This window comes from Portunus trituberculatus, chromosome 16 (assembly GCF_017591435.1).
Source record: "Portunus trituberculatus isolate SZX2019 chromosome 16, ASM1759143v1, whole genome shotgun sequence".
NCBI lineage: Eukaryota > Metazoa > Arthropoda > Malacostraca > Decapoda > Portunidae > Portunus > Portunus trituberculatus.
Window position 1 is genome coordinate 2,597,860 of NC_059270.1, and position 26,500 is coordinate 2,624,359.

At 43.5% G+C, this 26,500-nt stretch overlaps 1 protein-coding gene across 3 annotated transcripts in view; it reads right to left on the minus strand.

Moving 5' to 3' along the window:
* LOC123504415 overlaps window positions 1–26,500 on the minus strand; it is a 302,984-nt gene that overhangs the window by 87,201 nt on the left and 189,283 nt on the right. The window contains exon 5 of one of the 3 annotated variants that reach the window (XM_045254924.1): window positions 16,172–16,861. The exons of the other annotated variants lie outside the window; for them this stretch is intronic. The gene's annotated coding sequence lies outside the window, so the exon portion shown is untranslated. Of the gene's footprint in view, window positions 1–16,171; window positions 16,862–26,500 lie in introns of those variants that run through there. 3 annotated transcript variants of the gene reach the window in all.

Sequence of the window (26,500 nt, forward strand, 5' to 3'; positions counted from 1 at the left end):
AAACTTATCTTATGTTATTCCCCTCTATGGTAGTGTCTGGTGAGGATCAAAGGAGCAGCAAGAAGAAAGTCAATTGTATAAGGGAACTGTAGGGACTAGAAAGGAATGGGTCTTGAATTGTTGATAGAAGAAAATATATTAGTACTTTCAATACTGGGGCACATTTTTACCATGAGATTTGTGTACTATTAGACTTTTTTATTGACAGTAGGAAGGGTCTATGGAGGTCAGAAGGTTAATGGCCACAGTCTTCGCAATTTTAATCCCTCAATAAGTTTCTGAAGCTATGAGAAATCACCAAATAGTAAGCAACGTGAATATGGAAACAGGTCATGGTACTGAAAGGGTTAAAAGTTGAAAAAGGAAATGTTGTGAGTTCTGATCCTCTTAATTTATATAACAAAAATATCTGGTTCTGGTTTGTGCATTTAAGAGACTCTACTTGATATCGATTTGTGTAAACATCATCTTTATCGATCATCTCACAGCTTTTACCTCCTTCAGTACTGGGACACATTTTTACCTTGAGATTTGTGCACAATGAGACCATTTTATTGACATTAGGAAGAGTCTATGGAGGTCAGATAGTTAATGGCCACAGTCTTCACATAAGTTTCTGAAGCTGTATAAAGTCACCAGATGACTATGGAAACACATCATAGTACTCCAGGGGTTAAATGCATAGCAGGATACCGGATTGTATTAGTTGACCCTACAAAAAACCGTTTTCTCGTAACAAATTTAAGAAAACGCACGAAAACATTGCATTTCTCGGGGATACAACACCAGGATTCCAATGTGACAAAGATCTCTATTTGAAAACGCTTTGCTCTCTCACCACGACTATTTTCCAAAGCCACAGAAATGATTAACGGGACTTTCAATTGTGTTCCTCCAATAATTATATAGAAATATCTAATCACCGCAAAAACACCTTAAAAAAAAACTCGTGTAAATTCAAATAAAGCCTTTCAAAATAGCGGAGGTGAGGCACATAAATGTTTTGAGAATACGAGTTTGGGTTAAACCTCTGAAATTATACTAGACACCTATACACGCGCACCACAAGCACAGTAATCAGCGGTGAGGTATCCCAGCACACGCCCAGTACTGCAAGGGACTGCGAAGACCAAATAAGAACGTGCTCTAAGTATTACCTTGTCTCAAACTGCTCTTTTAACCGTGACGCGTTTCCATATTCATTCTGCTTACTATTTGGTGATTTTACACAGCTTCAGAAACTCATGTGGGGGATTAAACTAGTGAGGACTCTAGCCATTAAGCTTCTGACCTCCATAGACCCTTCCTAATGTCAATAAAATCGTCTAATCGTACACAAAACTCATGGTAAAAATGCGTCTCGGTACTGAAGGGGTTCACTCCACCTGAGCACCGCAAATCCCTCCATTAACCCTTCCAATACTAAGACACATTTTTACCTTGAGATTTGTGTACAATTATACCATTTTTTGACATTAGGAAGGGTCTATGGGGGTCAGAAGATTAATGGTCACAGTATTCACTATTTTAATCCTTAAGCTGTATAAAATCATTAAATAGTATCCAGAATTAATATGGAAACGTGTCCTGGTACTGAGGGTTAATCAGGCGGCGCACAGACAGGCAGGGTTCCTCTGTGTGATTACCTGGCCATCTTGGAATGTTGTAGCAGGTTTTACTGAACTGGACACCGGCTGAAAATTGTCTGAAAATCATTGGAGTGTTTTCGTCTTTGTGTGTTCACCGTGTTCTAATCCCAGGTGAGTCTAAGAAGCAAGTGAAGGGGAAGTCCCGGCCAGATGAGGCACACCAAACCCTCCTTCGACCTTTATCCAGTAGGTGTGGTCGTGACGCAGGAGAAATATCACAGCAGCGCCAGGATTATATGTGACATGCACCTCACGTGAATTTTTCCCTTCCACCAACACTAGGACGCCTTCTGCAGGGAGTCCAGGATTGGCTGGGGAATAAATCAGATCTAGCACGTCACCCTTCACAAAATACAAGGAGAAAACGCACCATACGAATCTAGTTTTTGGAGCAGGAGTGACGATGTTATGTGCGTCTACCAGCAAGCTCAAGTCCCTCATGGCTATTCAAGGTACAAGTCCAGCATTTCATCAGCTTCTGGGCCACCTGTCCCCGGCACGCCACACGCAAACACAACACTTCAATCTACAGGAAACGCCAATAAGTTGGTGCAAGGCTAAAGGTTGTGAGTGCGGAGGAAGGTCGTGTTAGCCGCGGGGATGGTGAGTGAAGAAGAGAGAGATTCAGTGAAGTGTTCAGGGCCGTGCGTTGTAACTAGGCCAGTGTGTTATGGGTTCTTAAAAGTGTGGAGGAGGAGGAGGAGGAGGAAAAGGAGTAGGAGAAAGAGAAGGAGGAGGAGGAGGAGGAGGAGGAGGAGGAGGAGAAAGAGAAGGAGAAGGAGGAGGAGGAGGAGGAAGAGGAGGAGGAGGAGGAGGAGGAAAGAGTGACTAGCCATAATTCAGAGCAAGCATCAATCTTAATGTAGTGTTGCTAGCGGCGCCATTACAGGGTCACGCCAGTCACAGCCACAGGTACACCAGGTTATCTCTGCTTTCATCTTCCTTCGTCACTCCTACTGCGCATCACTTCCTGCTACACTTTCTGATCGCTTAGTGTCTCAGTCTGTCTTTGCTTTCATCTTCCTTCGTCACTCCTACTGCACATCATTTCCCTGCTACACGTCTTGGTCGATTAGTGTCTCAATCTGTCTCTGCTGTCATCTTCCTTCGTCATTCCTACTGTCCATCACTTCCCTGCTACACGTTCTGATTGGTTAATGTCTGAATTTACCATTACGAAATAGAAATTGCTCTCGTTCCTCAATACAACATCCTGATTGCTGAAAAAAGGCCACACTCATTACAAATAACCTACACTTTTTATCTACTATGAACGCGTTTTATGTCTACCATCCACCAACTCACTATTAACCCATTCAGTACTGGAACGCATCTTTATTTTTTACCTTGAGTTTTGTCTGTGATTAGACCATTTTATTCACATTAGGAAAGAGCTATGGAGGTCAGAAGATTAGTGGCCACAGTCTTCACAGTTTTAATCCCCATATAAGTTTCTGGAGCTGTACAAAATCACCAAATAGTAACCAGAGTGAATATGAAAAACGCGTCATGGTACTGAAGGGTTTAAGGAACACACCAGTAAGCCCTTTTCTCTCTCACTACGACTATTTTCTAAGGCCAGAGATGACTAGTCTTGTTCTGAAGAGAGTATTTCCTTCTAATAACACAGAAATCACGTTAATTTGACCCTACAACCATTAAAACACCCTTAAAAACATGTGTACCTTTAACTAGAGTCTTTACAAATAGTACAAGTGCGTCGTGAAGGGTTTAAGAAGAGGAATCTAAACAACGATCATATGGATTCGAGGGTTCTGATTGGCTGGGCACTGTGGAGTCTGCCCTGTCTCCTCCAATCCAGAGCTCGCTGTTGGCTGTGCCCCGCCCCACGCCACACGCCCACCGCCATCATTGTCATGGTAATCACTAAAACTCTTCTCTCCCTCTTTTTTTCTCCACGCGTGCGGCCGCCAGCGATTCACCTCCAGGATAGACAAGTTCGCCGTCCAATTACACGCTTTTATCCCCGAGAGCTCAAACCGGGGCCGCTTTTTTTGTCCCAGCGCCCGGCAGTAACTCAGTATGGTATTCTCAAACACTTCTGCGCTTCAAGCCTCACTATTTCAAAAGGCTTTATTTAAATTGACACGAGTTTATTAAGGTGTTTTTACGGATCTAGAGGTACAGTGACAAGATTTCTGAATTTTTTAATTGAAGAAACACTCTTGAAAACCTCACTAGTCATTTCTGTGGCCTTGGAAAATAGCCATGATAAGAGAAAAGAGTGATTTCTAAGGTGTTTTTACACTTATAGAGGTAGAGTGACAAGATTTCTACATTTTTAACTGAAGAAACACTCTTGAAAACCCCGCTAGTCATTTATGTGGCCTTGGAAAATAGTCGTGGTGGAAGAGCCAAGCGTTTCTGAACATGAGCCTCAGCCAGCCTTCAATGACGAACACTAGTATCAATGGTGTGTCTGAGAGAGCTCTGGATATCACAACATGCTTCCGTAAACCTCGCGCCGCAGGGAAACAGCTGGAATTATACACTCCTTCAGACATTCGCCCTTCAACTCCTTAGCCTGACCTTCAACTTCTTAGCCTGACCTCTTGCAACGCCATCTGTCAGACTGTCATCTATTGTTTGTTTGACCTGACCTCTCTCTCTCTCTCTCTCTCTCTCTCTCTCTCTCTCTCTCTCTCTCTCTCTCTCTCTCTCTCTCTCTCTCTCTCTCTCTCTCTCTCTCTCTCTCTCTCTCTCTCTCTCTCTGTGTGTCTCTCTGTCTCTCTCTCTCTCTCTCTCTCTCTCTCTCTCTCTCTCTCTCTCTCTCTCTCTCTCTCTCTCTCTCTCTCTCTCTCTCTCAAATACACACGCCACTTCAAGACAGACATCAGATATTCTCACAAGCGTATCTTCCCGGAACACACCAAGGCAGACTGTATACACAAGCTGAATATCCCACGGCACTCCCGCGTGACCTAGTTTAAGAGTCACCCCTGGGGCACTGAATATCGAGCACATTAAAGAGGCAAAACCAAAAGCAGCCGCCGACATGATATAAGCAAGGTTATCTAGATCACTGTGTTTATGATGCGTTTCCCTCTGGTACTGGTGCTGGTGCTGAGAAAATGAGGCTTGCTGAGGAGATTGGAGGCAGAGGGTAGGCTGTTTGGGGTGTCGCAGAGGGTAGAGGAAGTAAAGGTCCTAGCAACGAGGCGGAGGAGGAGAGAGAGGGAAGAGAGGGAGAGGCAGGACAAAACAGGTATATAGCACTGGAGGGCACGTAACACCTGAAGGGGTAATTAATGAAGGTGTTAAGGTGTGGATGACTAAAAGATGACGATGACAGATGCTTCATGATGTATAGGCTTTTAGTGGAGTGTTGACAGGTGAAGATGGATGGAGTGTGTTGGAAGTGTGGCAGGAGTGGTGTGGCTGTGAAGGTGTTAAAGGGAAGAAGGAGTGTGCTGGGAGTGTGTGGAGTGGACTGGGAGTATTGGGGGTACAGAGAGCGTTTTTTTTTTTTTATCTATATTTTTCATTTATACCATGTGGGCTTTTCACGGGAATTTATGGGCTAAAGGGGATACTTTTTTGGGTACCTCTTATCTCAAAGCCCACCCGCTAGGAAACCATTGCCCCGAGTGAGGAAGCCCAACTACACTCGGACCATTTGCTTTGAGAGTGTAGGGGAGGAGGATGTGAGACGCCCCGCAGAGACATCGCTGGAATGAGACGCAGAGAAGTGTGTGGGAGGGGCGGCGGGCACGTGGGGGTGGCACGAGGAGTGAAGGTGTGGCTGGCCTTGTACTGCAGGCCGGAAATCAGCAATTATGGCGTACCCTTGGCATAGGAAACGAGGTAGAAAGAGGCCATGGATTATTACTTCTGACACTCACATCTCTTCTCCCCTCGCCACGTCTCCCGCTTTCCTTTCCCTCCGCTTCGCCTTCACCCACTCCTTCAGGCACACACAACAACGCATAATGAGGTTTCTTATTATTTTTTGTCTCTTTGCAAGCTGGAAAACACGAGGCAGAGGAGGAGGAGGAGGAGGAGGAGGAGGAGGAGGAGGAGGAGGAGGAGGAGGAGGAGGAGGAGGAGGAGGAGGAGGAGGAGGAGGAGGAGAGATTAAACACAGCCCACTTTATACTTATGGTGACAAGCCAAGGACGATTCATGGAAGGCGGTTTGCTTCGTTAAGTGTGTTTTGAGTGTGACGGCTTTGCATTTCCTTACAAGAGTAGCGACAACAACACCACCAACAGCACGGCCATTCACAACAGCTGCAGTAAAGCATTAAAGAGACAAAACCACTCTTAAACTAACATCAACACAACAACAACAACGATAAAAAAAAAACAATGATAACAGCAGCATGAACATCTACATCAACAAAAACAACAAATGCGATCTCTTTAAAATCAACAACCACCACCACCAACAACAACAACAACAACAAGCCACAGCAACAAACAGAACAACCACAGCACAAGAATCACCACCACCACTACTACCACCATCACCACCACCAACAACAAGAACAACGAAATAGTAATAAAAAGACGAAAAAAGCAGCAGCAGGGCACCAAATCAGGAGTGAGGTCATAAAAGCATCACCCAAGAGAGGAGGGAACGGAATCCAACACACAAGGCAACCAGACACGAATACTGCAGAAGTACAATAGCATTTCTCCTATTCTCAACCTATTCCCAAACTTTCAATGGGTGAGATGCTGAGTTTGCTTGAATACTGAAGCTTCGGCAACTAACTGACCTGAGTATCTGTAAGTGATATGTAGTGGACATTCTTGGTAAGCAGAACTGGCGCTGTGGGAAACCTTTTCTTCACACCTTTCCTTCATCAATCACTAGTCCATTTCAGTCACTTCTCTTTCTACTTTGTATCTCCTCTTTTGCAGATACGAGTAAAGTAAGTTTTTATATACTGCTTCTAGTTTTGTGAATTGTTGCATATGGCGGTGATAGGGTTAAGATGGGGTATTATAGGGCAAGGTAGGGAAGGGAAGGGAAGGAAAAGAAAGGGAAGGAAAGGGAAAAGGGAAGAGAAGAGAAGAGAAGAGAAGAAGAAGAGAAGAGAAGAGAAGAGAAGGAAAGGAAGGAAAGGAAAGGAGAGGAAAGGAAAGAGAAGAGAAGGAAAGGAAAGAGAACAGAAGGAGAGGAGAGGAGAGAGAGAGGAAGAGGAAGGAAGGGAACGAATGAGTAAGTTCTTGTATATACCAAATCAATATAGAGTGAGTGTCGATCAGGTGTACTCAGAATAAAACTACAATCACAACACACCAAGCCAACAACTCAAGCTGCTATCTACACACACACACACACACACACACACACACACACACACACACACACACACACACACACACACACACACACACACACACACACACACACACACTGAGTTAATTAATTTTCCTCGTTTTTTTGGTGGTGGTACAAGAGCATAATTATTACTGTGTTATTGAAGGTAAAGTATACTACAGTGTGAGGAGGAGGAGGAGGAGGAGGAGGAGGAGGAGGAGGAGGAGGAGGAGGAGGAGGAGGAGGAGGAGGAGGAGGAGGAGGAGTAGAAGAAAAGAGGGACAACAACAACAACAAGTAAAGAAGAAGAAGAAGAACAAGAACAAGAACAAGAAGAAGAAGAAGAAGAAGAAGAAGAAGAAGAAGAAGAAGAAGAAGAAGAAGAAGAAGAAGAAGAAGAAGAAGAAGAAGAAGAAGAAGAAGAAGAAGAAGATTACAACACAACTACCACCACCACCACCACCACCACCACCACCACAACAACAACAACAACACCTCCCCCGCCACCCTCCTCATCACCCACCACCACCACCACCACCACCTCCAGGCAGACAGGGAGTCGTAAGGCGCCACACTGACCAATAAACTCTTGCTGTAAATAATAAAAACAAGGAACATATTTTATCTTTATGTTCTCCCTCACTCGCTGCCTCGCGGGACTCCAGACCAGGGCAGGAGACACGCAGGGAGACTCACACCTCACTTTACCTTCTTTCCTTAGCCAGACACAAAGGCAGAGGCGAGAGGTGATGAATAGTGGCAGGGGTCATAAGAAAGTGCCTCTATCCAGCATATCTGTATTCACTTATTAGATCTGTCCAGGGAAGGAGACACGTAGGGAGACTCACACATCACTTTACCTTCTTTCCTTAGCCAGACACAGAGGCAGAGGCGATAGAAGGTGATGGATAGTGGAAATAGTCATAAGAACGTGCCTCTATCCAGTATATCTATATTCACTTATGAGATCTATCCATAAATGTCTTTTCTCGCATTATTTTTTTCTTTTTTAACTCTTAAGAAAAAAATAACGCTAATAACAAACTGTCTAAAGCAAGAATGTCACCAGATCACAAGACTTAGTAACGCCAGTATTCAGAAACGCCTTGCTCTCTCTCCTTGACAATTTTCCAAGGCCACAGAGACAACTACCCAGATTTTGAAGACAGTTTCTCTTTTTACTTACTTCCTAATCCTGACAATCCATCACCAGATTCATAAAAATAACCCCTTCAGTACTGGGACACATTTTTACCTTGAGATCTGTATACAATTAGACCATTTTATTGACATTAGGAAGGATCTATGGAGGCCACAGTCTTCACTATTCTAATCCCCCCACATAAGTTTCTGAAGCTGTGTAAAATCACTAAATAGTAAGCAGAATGAATATGAAAACGCGTCATGGTACTGAAGAGGTTAAAAACACGAGGATCCTCAACTAGAACCTTTGAAAAGCAGTGAAAGAGCAAAGCATATCACAATATTGGGATACAGGATAGAGAGGGAGCATGAAGCACAACAGGACCCAGACTTCAGACTTCGACCACAACTTCACACCCAAGACAATGCAAAGTGAGGCCACATTCAGAGTCCCACACACTTGGAATAAGGCCTTTGTGTTCCCATGTCAGTAAGCGACTCCTGATAGCAGAGACGTAAGCTGCAGCCAAGAGTGAAATTGCTAGTGGTATCGACAAAGGACGCCAAGGACACTGACTAATGGAGCGTGCCAGCTGTAATGTGTAATCTTGAACCAGACGGCAGGAGATAAGAGATTAAGGCAAGACATTTCTGCACCGCAAACCATTTCTTTCAAGACGCTCTAGTTGAAGTTACACTGGTTTTTAAGGGTGTATGTACGTTTCTAGTGACGGATTAATAAGATTTCTACGTTATTAACCTTCCAGTACCATGACGCGTTTCCATATTCCTTCTGGTTACTATTTGATTTTATACAGCTTCAGAAACTTATGTGGGAATTAAAATAGTGAAGATTGTGGCCATTAACCTTCTGACCTCCATAGAACCTTCCTGATGTCATTAAAATGGTCTAATTGTACACAAATCTCAAGGTAAAAAGGTGTCGCAGTACTGAAGGGCTTAATAGGAGAAATGATCTTGAGAAGCCGACTAATTATCTCTATGGCCTTTAAAAATAACTGGTGAGAGAATATTGTTTCTGTATACGAATCTAGAAATTACCTTTAATCTCTCAATAAGTAGACATATATTTTTCCATAATCACTAACAAATTCTTAAATACCCTTTCTTTTACGAGTTTCTTTAATAATCCTGTAGCTGAAGACAAAATTCACTCTTATTTCACCTCCCTTAGTGTAACAAAGTACTTTTTAACAAGACCGTGAATGTTGACGAAGTATAACGTAGCAGTAAATGAGTCAACTATAGCCTGTCTACTTTAAAATGGCTCCAGAACTTAAAACATTGTAGCTTATTGATAACGTCATTGATTTGATGTGAATAATACTTGTTTTCTGTTGATCAACGCACTTATTACAAGGATAGCTCGCGGTTTTCCTCAAGATCTGACAACCATTCCCTGGGACACTATTCAGACCGAGACCCAGGAGGCACTTTAGAATAGACAGACTATAGTGCCGTGAAACCTATTTGTAATTCACTTGACTGGTAGGAAATTAGAGACTGCTGATGAAAAATGGAACGGTAAGCAATTTTTGACCACACTAATACCGAATCTATGCGTTTCCCGGTTGTATGAATTCCATGATAACGTTTCGCTGTGTTTAGGAAGGGCTGGCTCACGAACAGCTGATAAAAAAGAGCCTCACAATGTAAACCGTGACCATTACAAAACACTCAGAAAATAAGGAATGACAGACTCAAAAATAGATTACGCCTTTCAAAATAAGAAGTAACGACTCACGACCACACGATAAAAGCCTCGCACAAAAGCAGGACACACAAAATTAACCCCTTCAATACTGGAACACATTTTTACCTTGAGATTTGTATACGATTAGACCATTTTATTGACATTAAGAAGGGGCTATGGAGGGCAGGAGACTGATGACCACCACACATAAGTTTCTGAAGCTGCACAAAATCACCAAATAGTAAGCAGAATGAATATAGAAACACGTCACGGCATACTCAAGGGATTAAAGTCAAGCACAACACATCAAAGAGCCATAAACAGACGGTAAAAATGCCTCAGTAAAAGGACGCAGTAACGAAATTAAGATAAGACGAAGGAAGAAATGAAGCCTAAACAATACGTGGGAGTCAGGACAAAGAAAGTAAGAAAGACGTGACGAGGCATTAAGAAGAGGAGAGTGAGAAGCACCGAGACACAATGAGGAACGGTGAAAAGAAACCATGAAAGGAGACACGAAAGAAAAAAGGAAAACTGAGGAGGAAAATGACACAGAAGGAAGAAATACGTGGCAGTGAAGACAAAGAACGATGGAAGACTTTGAGGTAAAAAAAAAAAAAAAAAATAAATAAATAAAAAAGAAAAAGAACAGCAGAGACAAATAAACAGTGCATGATGAAGAATGGAAAAAAGTGAAGAGTTTTGGAATAATACACGAAGAAAAACAAGGAAAACAGAAGAGGAAAATGAAGCAGAAAAGACAAAGAAGGAGACAAAGAAGGAAACACGACGAAAAAAAAAAAAAACAAAGAAAACAGGAAGATTTGAGATAGAAAACGATGAGGCAAAGAAGAAACAATAAAAAAAAATAATGTACACGCGAAAAGAGGCTCAATAAATAAAAAGAAACAAAAAAAAGAAAGACTAGAAAAGGAAAAGGAAGAGAAAGGAGAAACAGAAAATGGAAATGGAAAAACAAGACGACGACGAAAAAGAAAACGGGAGATGGACTGGAGGGAATGTAAGGCAAACTAAACTAAACTAAACTAAAACTATGAACAGGACAAAGACACGTTCTAGAGGCAGCGGCAGGCGAGGAGATGATCGATATGGTGACGTGGTGTTCCAGTTTCCTCCTCCTCCTCCTCCTCCTCCTCCTCCTCCTCCTCCTCCTCCTCCTCCTCATTTGCGGCCCTTTCTTCCTGGTTCCCTCAGTTCTATAGCGCTGCATTTTTTTTTTTTTTTGAATTTTAAAGACTTGATATTTCTTTTATTTTCAGTCTAGCTTTTTTTTTTTTTCTTATTCTGAATGCCTCTTGAAAGTGTACCATTCGTCTCTCTCTCTCTCTCTCTCTCTCTCTCTCTCTCTCTCTCTCTCTCTCTCTCTCTCTCTCTCTCTGTGTGTGTGTGTGTGTGTGTGTGTGTGTGTGTGTGTGTGTGTGTGTGTGTGTGTGTGTGTGTGTGTGTGTGTGTGTGTGTGTGTGTGTGTGTGTGTGTGCGTCCATGCAAACGCCCTCCTTACAGTCAGTGCCCTGGGCGTGAACAAAGAAAGACTGGCAGTAAAGTGTTGGCTGGCTGGCTGGGGACGTGAGGAGCTGCCACACAGCCATAGACACAAACACACAGACACACAGCCACAGAGCCACACAGACAAAACAGACACAACCACAGCCCCAACCACACAGACACACCACACACAACCACACAACCACACAGACACAGAGCCTCACAGACACACAGCCAATCCAAGACAGTCACGAGGAATGCAGACTGTCTTCTTCACAATTTCTACCACCACCACTAGTGAATTATTGATCAACCCCCCACCACGCACGAGACGAGGAACTGCAGGAGCTTGTGAGGGCGATCAGATGAAGCCAGAAGCAGCACAACCCAGGCAGGCGGACCCACACCAGCCGCCACCTGGGACTGTGCTACAATTAGCGCTCGTGCTGTCCAGTGTGAGTGCGCGCCTCTTACGGGATAATGAAGGGGGTCTCCAGCCGCCATGAGCCGACTGGTAACAGGAGGAGGAGGAGGAGGAGGAGGAGGAGGAGGAGGAGGAGGAGGAGGAGGAGGAGGAGGAGGAGGAGGAGGAAGAACACAAATGAAGAGCAAATAACAAGAGTCCTATTGCTTCATACAGAATTGCTTGTAAGATCTGTACATTTTTTTCCTTAGCGAGAGAGAGAGAGAGAGAGAGAGAGAGAGAGAGAGAGAGAGAGAGAGAGAGAGAGAGAGAGAGAGAGAATTAATAAAGGATTCTTCCTATCCACATCTCTCTCTCTCTCTCAAGACAGAATATTAGATAAATTTATGGATGGGGATGATAGATGGTATTGATTAGGTAGCTTTTCTCATAGAGGGACTGCCAAGTATAGGACTGACAGCCTCTTGCAGCTTCCCTCTTTCTTATTTTCTTCTGTTCAGACTACAGCACCTTATTGACTTTCCTCTCCCATGCCTTCATTTTCTTATGTTATGGCCTATAGCGCCTGTTGGCATACTTAAAGAGTAGTGGCGCAGGAAATTTTATATATAATGGTACCCATATTAGGGCCCATATCACCACATCTTTGGTATAATCACCAAGAACATGTAGGTAACTTTAAACCACTCGACAAATGGCAAAGTTTCAAGGCGGTACGTGGTGGGATTCGAACCAACGCGTGGACGTCTGCCTGAACCCACGCTCACCACCTTATCCACTACGCCACCGCCTCCTTTCTGTCCCTTTACTCTCCTGTTACGTCTAAGCTGAAGAGGAAAGGCATTACCAGGGATTATAAGGGATTTCAAACATAGCAGACCTTGACACACTTAAACATTTTTTTTTTTTTTCACGAACTGTCACAAGTTAGAGTGTAAGTCGAGTATCAACACTTATAGAGCTAAACTGACTTTTTTCTTGTTCTTCCTCTGATAATTTGGAAGAAAAAAAGATGAGTTGGGTTTTTTATCTTTTTGTTAATCTGTTAATCTCCTTTAGAGAGAGAGAGAGAGAGAGAGAGAGAGAGAGAGAGAGAGAGAGAGAGAGAGAGAGAGAGAGAGAGAGAGAGAGAGAGAGAGAGAGAGAGAGAGAGAGAGTACAAAAGTAGGAAAACTAGTATGATATTTTGCCATTACATTTAGTCAAGGTCCATAAAAATGAGTGTCGTTCTGGCAATGTGGCGGGACTAAGGAGAAGGTGGAGGCACAGAAGGAAGGTCGCAGAATTGAGAAGGTGGAGGGTAGACTGCATTATGTCACCAAACACGGATCTTCCTCCACACACACACACACACACACACACACACACTCTCTCTCTCTCTCTCTCTCTCTCTCTCTCTCTCTCTCTCACTCTCAGGCTTTCAAGTTTGGTCGTGTTTTTAGCATCATTTCCAGAGAGAGAGAGAGAGAGAGAGAGAGAGAGAGAGAGAGAGAGAGAAGGGGAAGATTACTGTTATCGTCTACCTTTTATCATTAGTGTCTTGCAATAGGAGGCCACAATCTTCCCCCAGCCTCCCCTCACTCCCCACACACACTTCCCCCCCCTTACCTAACCTGCAATGGACGGCCTGCACTGATTGGCTGGCTGGCTCTGTACAGGGACTGGTAAAGGACTGTCGTGTAGGGAAGGACTGACCCTCGCTAACAATACAAAAATAATAATAATTAATAAATAAATATATAAAATAAAATAAAAAGGAAAGAAAGAGAGAAAAAAAAGCTTGCTGAACTTATTGTGGAGAATTATTAGAACTGGTGGAGTTTTTCACACACATACACACACACACACACAAACACGTCCTGGTATAGTATGTTATGTGAGATTACTTAACAATACATGACTGCTGGTTCCTCTTTTATTTATGTCGCGAAGGTAACCAACCATGCAGAGGCAACAAAAATAGCTATATATCAAAAGAAAAGATAAACTGAAGTGCCTAAAGATTCTATTACTAAGACTCATAACTTGTTTTTATTTCACAATGGTTTAATCTCTATAGAATAACACCATTTCACCAAGGCAAGTCAAATATCATTCATGCCACACGTAAGGAACTCTCTCATAAAGTTTCGCATATTGTTCGGGATTTGTTCGAAGGTGAGTGAAATGAAGTGGATTTTGAATGTCTAAGAGTGCGATAATCCTGCCTTCCTTCTCGATCTATAATTCTAAAGGTATTTGTAAAGTTATACGTGTCCTTGCAAGAGATTTGTGGATATTTTAACGTATAGAGTACTAAAAACTTGCCTCGCTTCACTATCTACAATTCTAAAGGTGTTTGCCAAGTTAGAAATATGCTTACAAGAAACAAACAGCCCAAAACTGAACTAATATAACCAGCAACTTAAAAATACATAACTAATAATATAATTTCCAGTCCTATTCACAAAAAGTAATGAAACCAATGAAGTCTCTCTCTCTCTCTCTCTCTCTCTCTCTCTCTCTCTCTCTCTCTCTCTCTCTCTCTCTCTCTCTCTCTCTCTCTCTCTAATAATGATCCCTTTTTTTCTCTCTTCCTTCTGTTCTCGATTTTTTTCCTACCCTTACACAACTCCACCTCCTCTTCCTCCTCCTCCTCCTCCTCCTCCTCCTCCTCCTCCTCCTCCTCCTCCTCCTCCTCTTACAAAATAAATTCCTCCTCTAGGTCTGAAAGCCGCCGAGGGAACTGGACACGAGAAAACTAGGAAATGGAGGAGGAGGAGGAGGAGGAGGAGGAGGAGGAGGAGGAGGAGGAGGAGGAGGAGGAGGAGGAGGAGGAGGACAATAATAACAGTAACATCAAACGAATTGAGAGGGTCAAATGAGGTGGAGGAGGTAAGAGGTAAGGTGAGGAGAAGAAAGAGGAGGAAGAAGAGAAAATGGAGGAGGAGGAGGAGGAGGAGGAGGAGGAGGAGGAGGAAAGTGACTCCGCCCTCTCCAAGTATAGAAAAGAAATGTGAAAATAAGGGTGACAAAAAGAGAGAGAGAGAGAGAGAGAGAGAGAGAGAGAGAGAGAGAGAGAGAGAGAGAGAGAGAGAGAGAGAGAGAGAGAGAGAGAGACGAGCTAACCAGAATATTTTCAACCTCTCAACAAAATAATAAGTAAACGAACCAACACAACATTAGAGAAGCGAATCACACACAGGAGGAGGAGGAGGAGGAGGAGGAGGAGGAGGAGGAGGAGGAGGAGGAGGAATACAAACAAATACAAAGGAAAGTCAAACAGCAACAGACCTCTTCGTCCTTTCGTGGAGGTTTGGTAACTACTTCTAACTGGCTACAGATAAGAGAGACAGGACAGTACAGGAGGAGGTCATAAACAACATGTCTTGCCAGAGTGCGAGGTGATGTAGAGAAGCGTAATGGACATAAGCTGACATAAGCGGCCACATTAAGTAAAGGGAAAGGAGGTACCGCAGTGACACAGACGGACAATATTCCTGTAGCGAGCGATGAGATGAAAGTAAAGGCAGTGAAGGTGAGGTGAGGGGTGAACAGGACACATGGCAGCCTCAGGAGCGGAACAACGGAGGCAGAGGTGACGCAACTGCTCTTGGTGCTCTAATAAAGGTGAGGACCAATAAACACACAGGCTGACGACAAGATGAGAGAGTATGGAAAAGTCATGTTTGTCTCTCTCTCTCTCTCTCTCTCTCTCTCTCTCTCTCTCTCTCTCTCTCTCTCTCTCTCTCTCTCTCTCAACGAACAAGAAACTGCAGTATATCTTTAAATTCTTCCTATTCTCTCTAATTTTCACAGAACTAACTAATCAAACACAAACACACACACACACACACACACACACACACAACAATATCTAGGAAGCTCACCAAGACACGGACAGTGAAACAATATCACCACAACCACTTCCACCGCCACATACTCCTCAAGCGTCTGTTGTGCAAGCAATAAGTGACAACCAGAGAGGGAGCAACAGTAAGGAGGAAGCAAGCACTCTGGTATACCCTCCTACCTGTCACCTGCGCTGCGTGAAGGTCAGACTAGGTTAACATGACTTCAGCAACAGAACTTTAAGCAGAGGAAAATACCCGCTGTTCTGTTAGATTCCCTGCGAAGTCACGATGGAGAGAAGACTGGGTGTCCTCTCTCTTTTTATCTTTCTCTCTCTCTTTTTCTCCTTCCTCCCGCAATCTTACTGACACCACTTAAGAATCGGTATTTTGCCAGTGGTTTAATTAGTGTCGGTTCTCTTCAAGATGATATCGCTGTCACTTTTGTCTCCTTCATTCCTGACGGTGCGTGTCGGTTTGTTTGTCTATGTCTTTCCTACCTTCCTTCCTTCCTTCCTTCCTTTTCTTCACTTCATCTCCATTTTCCTTCACTGTTTTTTTGTTTTTTTCTGGTATTTTTCTATAATTCTCTCATTTATTTGTCCATCAGTTCTTCCTTCCTTCCTTCCTTCCTTCCTTTACTTCATCTTCATCTTCCTTCACTGTTCTTTTGTTTTTTTTTTCAGATATTCTTCTATAAATCTCTCATCTATTTACTTCATTTCATCTTCTCTTCCTAATTTCCGAGTAGTTAAGTTTTCTTTTCTTAATTCTCCTTCCATCTTTTTTTCTCTCGTCTTCTTCCATTCACTACTATTTCCTCATTAATCCCTTTATCAATACTCTAAATATCTTCCTTTTTCTTTCACTTCATCTCACCTTTCTGATTAATCTACAAAAATAACCCTTTCCTCCACTACTACTACTATTTCCACACTCTTCCCAGTCTAACCAATCTTTCCTTACAGTTCCTTAAAAATTCCTTTCCTTCATCTTCCTTGTCCCGCAACGTAACCTCAGCAAACCATCCTTCATTCATACAAAACACATCGATTCACAACCAAGCCACCAGAAGAGCAGAACACGCGGCAATGACATTATAGAGACGTGAAGGTTTAATAGCAGTGGGGTATTGTCTTAGTATTTCCCTATTGTGAAGAGTACGAGGTGATTTGATGGACCTCCTGACTTACCTTGTGGTGTGGAAGACTAGAGGGAGTGAAGGGGTGGTGTACAGTCACTGCTCACTCAGTCTGCTTCCCTTCCAGTGCACTCATGACTCAGGAAGACTATTACCAACACTCACCTGGAAATAATAAGAGAGATGTTTGTTATTCTGCGTAAAGTTTGTAGCTATGTATACTAACTAATGTATATGCGTACTCATGTAAACTTTCTATACATGGAGAAACATAGAAAGACTAATACGGCATACATACGTACACACACACACACACACACACACACACACACACACACACACACACACACACACACACACACACACACACACACACACACACTGCACATCTTATTTACGAATTTACGGTAAAGAAAAAGATGAATAAGAACAAAAAGAACAAGAACATCATTAGCATCACCATAATTATCAACAACAACAGTAATAACAACAGCAACAACAAATATACCACCATCAGCACATACACCCACACACACACCTCCTCCACACACACACACACACACACACACACAGAAACCCAAGCGCACATTACAAGTCCTTCCCCACCAAACGTGAACAAGGCAAAGCTGACGATAGTGAGTTGCGTCCCTGCCAAAGTATCACAGATCCAGCGGTAGGTTGGCGCTGGTCGTGTGTGAGACTGTGAGTGCTGGTCCTACACACGCTAACCTGCCCTGCTTCTCTCAATGGTAGCGGGAACTGGACCTAAACAAAAAGGCTTAGAGTTGGCGAATATTTCTTTTCCTTCCGGGTTTTCCAGTAAATTTTCGTGACGGAGGACTGAATAATGGAGGTGACTTTGGCGCGTGTGAGGAATTAATTTTGGTGGTGAAGAAGTGTCAGTGAGTGGGAGTCAGTAATCTATTAACTGATAGACTTATTGATTTGTTGACTGAGTGGCTGAGTGAATGATTAATTGACTGATTGACTAATTGATTGACTGACTGACTGACTGACTGACTGGTGAACTGAATGAATGAATGAATGGCTGGCTGATTAGTTAACTGACGGAAAGACTGATTGACTGACTGACTGACTGACTGACTGACATTGACTGACTGGTGATCTGAATGAAAGAATGAATGAATGACTGGTTAGGTAAATGATGAAATGACTGACTGACTGACTAACTAACTAACTGACTGACTGACTGACTGACTGACTGACTGACTGACTGACTAACGTAAAGACAAACAGAAAGACAAACTGAATCAGATCATCAAAACGCAGTGAGTCAGTTCATGAAAGTCTTCGTTAAAGCTTTAGAAATCTTTAGCGAGTGGATTTATTCTCATTACAAATCACTGCCACCACCACCACCACCACCACCACCACCACCACCACCATCATTTTTTGTTAGCATAAATCTCTCACCTAAAGGATACCTCATTACCTCCACTATCATTAATTTCCATCAATCTCTTTCCAGACATCCATCGTCTTTCCATCACACCATCACCACCACCACCACCACCACGAGCGCCACCACCATCACCACCATAATCATATTTGTCCCTTTCTTTCGGTTGGCCCTACTGACCTTTAAGGGGACTGGCAATTAAGTGGACCTTTTTTATATTTTTTAGTTGCCCTTAGCCATTTTCCTCTCTTACAATAAAAAAATACTAATTAACAGTGTCACCACCACCATCATCACCAACACCCCACTCACTACACCGCACACTTAGACTGTCCATATCTATTTCTTCATTATATGCCGACACTAGACACTAAAGGGACTATACTCACGGACTTTCCCAGAGAGAGAGAGAGAGAGAGAGAGAGAGATATATGCACTTGTATGTTTCAGTTCAAAGCATCCTGACTAACAGTGTATGATGGGATTCTTTTTACTATAGAGTCTCTCCCCCTACGAGGCACTTCATTTACATAAACAGTAAGGCAATGTGCACTTCGTATGTTGATGTTCAAAAGCATATTATTTTTTCTATTTATATCAGAGAACGAATTTAGAAGCCATTTTTTTTTTCATTTAGAACACTTCTGTCTCATATAAAGATGCAGTATTTCAGTTTCTTCCCCAGCATCGCAACAACTCAAGAACTGTGTAACTCCGAGACTTTTGCCTTGACACACGTTACTCAGGGCACGGCTTACTAATGTCGCAGGAATAACGAGGTCCCCACAGAGGCACACGCCAGAAAGGGCACAATCACAGCAGTCTCGCAGGATTCACGGATCACTATGTTTTAACGACACTAACACAGCACACTACCTCAATGCCGTGATCACCTCCACACTTATTGGAGACCAGTAATTTCACGTCTCAATAGTCCACACTGCACGCTGCGAGTCTGCACACTTATTTCAGCTCACAAAGTACTTCTATCACGCAACGCACCAATGTAGTGTACAGTATACTAAAGCACTGCAATGTTATAGAACGTCTAAAACACATTTGAACACCTCCCATGCGACGAAGAGCAAGACTGAGGAGGTTCAGTTTTAGAGAGTGGCAGCACAGGTTCGAGGGCCACAGGGGAAGTCATATGTATGTTCCAGAAACTCTGCTGATATTGCCTAAGTTCGAACTATCTTGAAATCCCCGATGGTAGTGACGGAAGTACTCCAGTTAACGACAGGCGCAACATGCACTGATGAGCACTCCAACGGGTCACCTCCAAGTTATTGCATGAACATCCAAAACAACTCAGTGAAGAGAATAACAGACAACATTCGGTTTCCCGATAACGGATGCAATTTTCAAGACCAATATCTCAGCAGACCGCCTCGTCCCCTGCAGGCACACACACTCCAGCAGCTGTGACAAACTGATCTTGCAGTCGTGACTAGCAACAACATGAAGTCTCCTGACACAGACACACAGGCGGGTGGTGATAACAGTCGCTTACGCTTATCGCAAAACCAAGAGAGTGTGAAAAGAATTGGCAAACATTGAAGTATTGAGACAGCAGAGCCAATGTCTTCGGTGAGTGCCAAAGCTTGTGTCCTCAAGGCGCCAAACATTAAACCACTCTCACGGGATGAAGAGAAAAGGTGTCCAAGAGGAGGAGCTTCACCTGGGAAGGGGACTGAAAATTCATTTCATAACAACCAAGAACACTTCCAGAGACGAGAATTGTCACTTAGCTACGGTGGAATACCTGAGCTAAGGACGCGACGCTGCAGAAGGCGACGACCAGACAGGCGGAAGAGGCTGTGGAACCTGGACCTGTAGCTGTACCTGTACATGGCGACGCAGCGACTGAGGGGCGCACCTGGTCTTATAACCCGGCTGCCTACAATTATCCACCACCATAACCCACCCTGGCGCCCCCGGACACCGCCACACCCGTCCCCTTCCCCCCAGCCACCTGCCGCGATGCACCGCCCGCCGGAAGTACCCACTACAATCTAATTAAATCACAGTATGTTGACACCGCCACACAGACACGAGCATTGCGGAATGTGGCGTTGTATGGGGAGTCCCGCGAGGCTGTGGGTGGCGCTGTGCCTGAGTTCGTGTGACCCGCGGCAGGGAGGGCGTTACAATCAGCGCTATCTGGCAGGCATCAGACAGGCACGTCAGGGGCACAGCTCGTCAAGCCTCACTCAGCCGACGCAGGACACGGCGAGAACAGAGAGGGCGGTGGGCGGAGGTCCCCAGCCGCAGCTCGTGATTGCCGTATAAGACCATGACACGCCGCCAGCGAAGGAAACGGCAAAAAGTGCAATATTCCTCGTCAGTACCAGGCGGAGAGGCGCGAGTCTTGTAGCAACAGCCACGTAGCGCCAAGCCGAGACGGAAAGCTTCTCACATTACTGAAAAACACTCGTGAAAATAGCGTTCCAAATTATCCTTTTTTTCTTAACCCTTGTTCTTCTATATTCATCTATTCATTCGTGCTTCCTGGCTATTGATTTAAGAGACATCCTTATATTCTGGGTCCTTCCCGCACGCTATCTAGCATCTACGAGGAAGAAATTGCCGCAAGAAATGTAATAAAAAATGTTTGACACAAGGGCATCCACAACACACGTCCCAGCCGCCCGCGTGTCGAGAAGCACCAGCATGAAAGGGACGGCGGCAGGCGGCGGGAAACCTCTGCCCAGCCAACTGCTCATTCTTATTCATAAGCAACAAGAAAATTTTGTTTTCTTTCTTGAACGCCACGACGCTAATGCTGAGAAAGATGTTTTGTGGAATTGTTATTAAACACAATATAAATAATAACAACAAAAAACAACTTTAATACTGATAATAATAATAATAATAATAATAATAATAATAATAATAAGAAGAAGAAGAAGAAGAAGAAGAAGAAGAAGAAGAAGATAGAGGAATTCCTAACCTCTTAAATTTTCTCTCCACATTCCTGCCCTCTGCTTGCCTTTCCTTCCTCCGTCACTTGCTATTCCCACGCCTTTGATGCCTCACACTGGTGCTCACTCACTTGATGACGGCCAATCGCTTCCAATGACACGCAGCCTCTCCAACCAGACACCCGTGAAATGCCTCAAACTCACTGAATCTGTTTTGCTAAAGTACTGCACGTGGTAAGGGCTCAACTCCACAGCTGCTGATGAGTACAAGAGCAGGGTGGGTCCTCAATGTACCATACTTGCTGCTACCCTGTTGGTTATGTCAGTTTTGGTGCTGCAGATATCACTTACTATTGGTCGGCAAATCACATCTCGCTGTCTAACGCTTCATCCCTTGCCGAGATAGCTGTCCTCACCTAGTTCAGCCTGCAGTACATAATCATTAACTGGGGATGTAGTCGCCGCTGCAAACTATGTGGCCACCATTTTTCAAAGTCCACAAACGTCAGGAACTTTATTCGTAAGAGTGTTTATGCTATTGATCGAGTAGATATTATGCTAATCTGTCAAGAGAACCATCCATAAAAACTCGTGTGACTGAAACAAGAGTCTTTTAAAAATATAGGTTATGTGTCCAATATTTTTCAAAATCCACAAAGATGAGGAACTTTGTTTGTACTAGTGCTTTTGTTATTGATAAGGTAAAAATCCTGTTAATCTGTACATGAAACTATCAAACTACCCTTAAAAACACGTGTGACTGAAAAAAATTCTTTTAAAAATATAGGCTATATTGCTACTAATTTTCAAAGTCCATAGAAATGAGGAGCTTCGAAAAAGAGTAAGACATGGAAATGAGTATGTGAGGATAGTGTGCTGAAGCTACCAGGCGTGATTAGACTCCCTAGTGAGGAGTAGCTGACACCCACGATATGTAGGCCGCCACACCCACACCACCGCCGCCACAAATGCCCTCAGGTGTGGCGCCTGATGCTGGAAATGTCATCAGTGTTTTTCCTTTCTACACACGTCATGTTGCTGGTCTACTCTTGATCTGGTAACCATGCGTAAAGTAAATGCCGCGGGCCAGCACAAGTTGAGGCGACGCCCTGGCTATCACAGACGAACCGCCACTCCCATCACGCCACCCTGGTCGCGCAGCCCCCGCCAGGGAGACACGGACCACACCTTCACTCCAGGAAGCTGCTGCTGTTTCGTAAATCTCAAAAACCTGATTCGCAAGACAACCGGCAGTGAGACGCCCCGGGCCACATCCTGCCCTGTGAGGCGCAAAGAGGCCGAAGGAAAAGCAGCAGCAGGACGTCTCTTAACGTGGACTGGAGGGCGTGGGGCACTGATAAGCCGCTCGCCGCAACTCACGCCGACTCTTATCGTCTGAGTTTGATGTGGGCGATAACAACGATTTCTTGTAAAAGGAAAATATCTTTGTGAAACACCTGAGACTTCCGACAGTCGAAGGTCGTCCCTCTCCCCTTAATTACCTCCCCCTCAACGTGTTTCCGAGGCAAATCAAGTCGCAAAATTCACCACACTTGTTCCGGGATACTTCCAACAAAGAAAAGTGTCACAAGGCAAACTCCAAGTCATCAGTCGATAAATTCCTCACCTACAGCAGCCACACTGTTCATCCCACACCCTAAAACACCGAACAACAACGACACCACCACCACCATCACCACCAACAACAACCGGACACAAGACACACCCTACCTTCCCCTTGACCTCTGAACTCTAAACAAGAAATTCCCCTCCCTGATATTCTTCTTCTCTTAATTACTATTGTTACAGAGACAAGCTTAACAAAAATACTACATATAATGAGGGATAAGTAGCGAGACTCTTCTTTCTCATCAAGATAGCGGGGGGTAACACAAGAGCTGGGAGTGGTGAGGGGAGGGCGAGGAGTGAGGCAGGAAACAGCAACTGGTGGAAGGTAAGAGAATGAAAGGAAAGAGTGTGGATGGAATGCATAGGACAGTGAGGTGTTTGGGTGTGGCGGTGTGGTGGTGGTATGGTAATGGGGGTGAGGAATGCATGGTGACGGAAGGAAAGGGAGAGAGAGAGAGGTGTGGGGTGATGCAGGTGATGGTGACACAGCAAGAGTCTAGTGGCAGGTGATGGATTCTGAAAGTGGTGGAGGTCAGAGGTTGAGTAACACACAACACTCGCGTTTTTCTCCAGTTTTGTCCAATAATCTATACAAAATTTATCAGCTGCGAGAGTTGTGAAGTTAAGCACTAACAACGTCAACAGTAGTGGAAAGAAGCAGTGAAACATACTTAGAGGCAGAGGCAATACTAGAAGTTACGAATACTACTACAATTACATTACAGCGCGATAGAAGAGACTCAAGTGTGTTTTGCAAGTGACATAACGAAAGATAAGGAAATTTACACACTATTTCACATTCACTTCTCAGAATCATAGTCAATTAAAAGAAAAAAAAATATCGAGCTTTATTGAACTTTACATCATAGAGGACTTGTACAGCTGAATTCAATATAATGTAACAATTCTATAAATATAACACGAAATACAAAATAATCAAGAAGTTTTAAGAGAACAAATTTTGATGTCACAAGAACGAATTTGATGTCACGAATTTGATGTCACGAGAATGAATTTGATGTCACGCGAATGAATTTGATGTCACGCGAATGAATTTGATGTCACGCGAACGAATTTGATGTCACGCGAATGAATTTGATGTCACGCGAACGAAATTGATGTCACGAGAATGAATTTGATGTCACGCGAGCGAATTTGATGTCACGCGAATGAATTTGATGTCACGCGAACGAATTTGATGTCACGAGAATGAATTTGATGTCACGAGAACAAATTTGATGTCACGCGAACGAAGCGATTCCACGACAACGATGCGATACGAGTTAGATATGCGATTCCACGATAACAGTACGAGTTTTCACGATAACAGTGCGAGTTTTCACGATAACAGTGCGCGTTTCCACGATAACAGTGCGAGTTTTCACGATAACAGTGCGACTTTCCACGATAATGATGCGAGTTTTAAGAGAAGGAGGAGGAGGAGGAGGAGGAGAGAAGAGGGAGAAGGTAGCATTGCATTCATAAGACTAAGAGGAGTGAATCTATGCAAACCAATCCGGCCACTGTTTATATAACCAAACGACCCGTAGAGAACAATTAACACGAACACCTGGCCACACAAGGCACCCATCTCAGCATTACCTCCTTGCACGCGTGACCTCGGGAACGCCTGACTACGCTCCGCTTTTGGGTCTGTCTATAAATCACACAGGGAACCAACCCCACAATTATACTATGCAGGAAAATCACGATACTTTCAGGAAGCCAAAATTATGTTCTTATACTAAAGGGAATACAAAGAAACACAGAGGAAGGACGAGTATGAGCCCACATCTGTTGACATTTTAACTCAAATACTGGGGCACATTTTTACCTTGAGATTTGTGTACGATTAGACCATTTTATTGACACTAAGAAGGGTATATGGAGGTCAGTAGATTAATGGCCACGGTCTTCACTATCTTAATCCCCCATGTGAGTTTGTGACGCTGTGTAAAATCACCAAATAGTAACCAGAATGAATATGGAAACGCGTCATGGAACTGAAGTGTTAAGAGGAATTAAACTAACTTAGCCATTCTACAGTGAGAGAAAACATGACAACACTCATAAAAACACGATGAAAAAGACTGTAAAGGACCACCAGTACCTATGAAATTAACCAATACATAATATCACAATCCTGTCCACGGTCCGAGCGTAGGTAGGGGTTCCTTCCTCGAGATAACAGTTCCCTATTGAGTGGCCTTTCAGATAAGAGATGCCCAAAAAGTAGATTTCTCCTTCCTATGAATTCCAGTGAAAACCCCACATGATATAAATTAGAAAAAAAAAAAGTACTACAGCTTATCCACGTGTCAGAGAGCAAAGGCGAAGAGAAGCAGAGCGGGGTGCGGGTACCGGAAGACACGTCTGGGCTACAGGTGGCTGGCAGTGCAGCTGGAGGCTTGCTTGAGGCCCTCCACTGCTTGCTGGGGGCGATTCATCAAGGTAAGAAATGAGGACCTATTTGGAGACTTCCTTAATCTATATACACTCATTACTGTGATATAAACAAAAAGATGAAAAAAAAAGGTTACATTGCAAGTTCCAGCTGCATTTACACTGTTACCGACATAAACACTTCACTGTAAGGCGATGATATTCAAAACTGTTCCCTTAACCCCTTCAATCTTCAATACTGGAACATATTTTTACCTTGAGATTTGTGTATGATTGGACCATTTTATCGACATTAGGAAAGGTCTATGTAGATGTTAAGATTAGTTGCCACTGTCTTCGCTATTTTAATCCCCCAAATGAGTTTTTGAAGGCGTATAAAATCGACAAATAGTAACCAGAATGAATATGGAAACTGAAGGGGTTAAAATGGAAATTGAGGATAGGTATGTATGTGTATGTTACGTGTAAGTCTGCTGTCTCGTAACTTTGTTCTGATCTTCTTACGTAAATAAATAAATAATGAATGAATGAGTGATTGAAGGAATAAATTAAATAATGAAGCTGTAGTACTTGTAATGTAATGTATTGAATGAATGGATAGATGGAAAGATAGACAGACAGATAGATAGATAGATAGATAGATAGATAGATAAATAGACAGACAGACAGACAGACAGACAGATAGATAGGTAGATAGGTAGATAGGTATATAGATAGATGGATGGATGGATGAACAAACAACATCACGTATATCAATTGTGCTTGTGTCATATCTTGGTGTGTCTCCTATACCATCATTTATTCTTCCATTCCTAACCTACTTCCTTCTTCATTTCATTCTTATCAACATTCTTCGCTCTTACGTGTTTTATATCTTCTTATTCTCACATTACAACAAACTGACTGACGACCTACAGAGACACTTGGCACTGGTCAGAGGGCGACTCCATTTTTTTCATTCTTCGTTTTCTTCCTTTTTTCCTTCCTTCCTTACTTTCTTCCTTCCTTCTTTCTTTCAGCTCTCTCTCTCTCACCCTCTCTCACTCTCTGCGGTGGAGGATGCCAGCTTACTAACTTTCCTAATAGATATTGATAACATGTTGTCCTTTTAATTAATTCACTTCTGTGACATTATTTATAGCAAGACGGCCAAGCGAGGAGCAAAACACGAGGATGTATAGTGAACGTACTCAGGCTGTACCAGGAAGTGATTGAGGTCAAGGCACAAGGGGTATAACAGGGCCTGGCTCTCTGCACTGATGGTGTGGATATGCATTAGCGGAGGTAACCAATTATGGACACACGCAATGAGTACAGCGCAGGAATGATATTGTGATTATTCGTGCCTATATTTTTGTGGCCACGTATACACAAAGACAAGCACACCCTCTCTCTCTCTCTCTCTCTCTCTCTCTCTCTCTCTCTCTC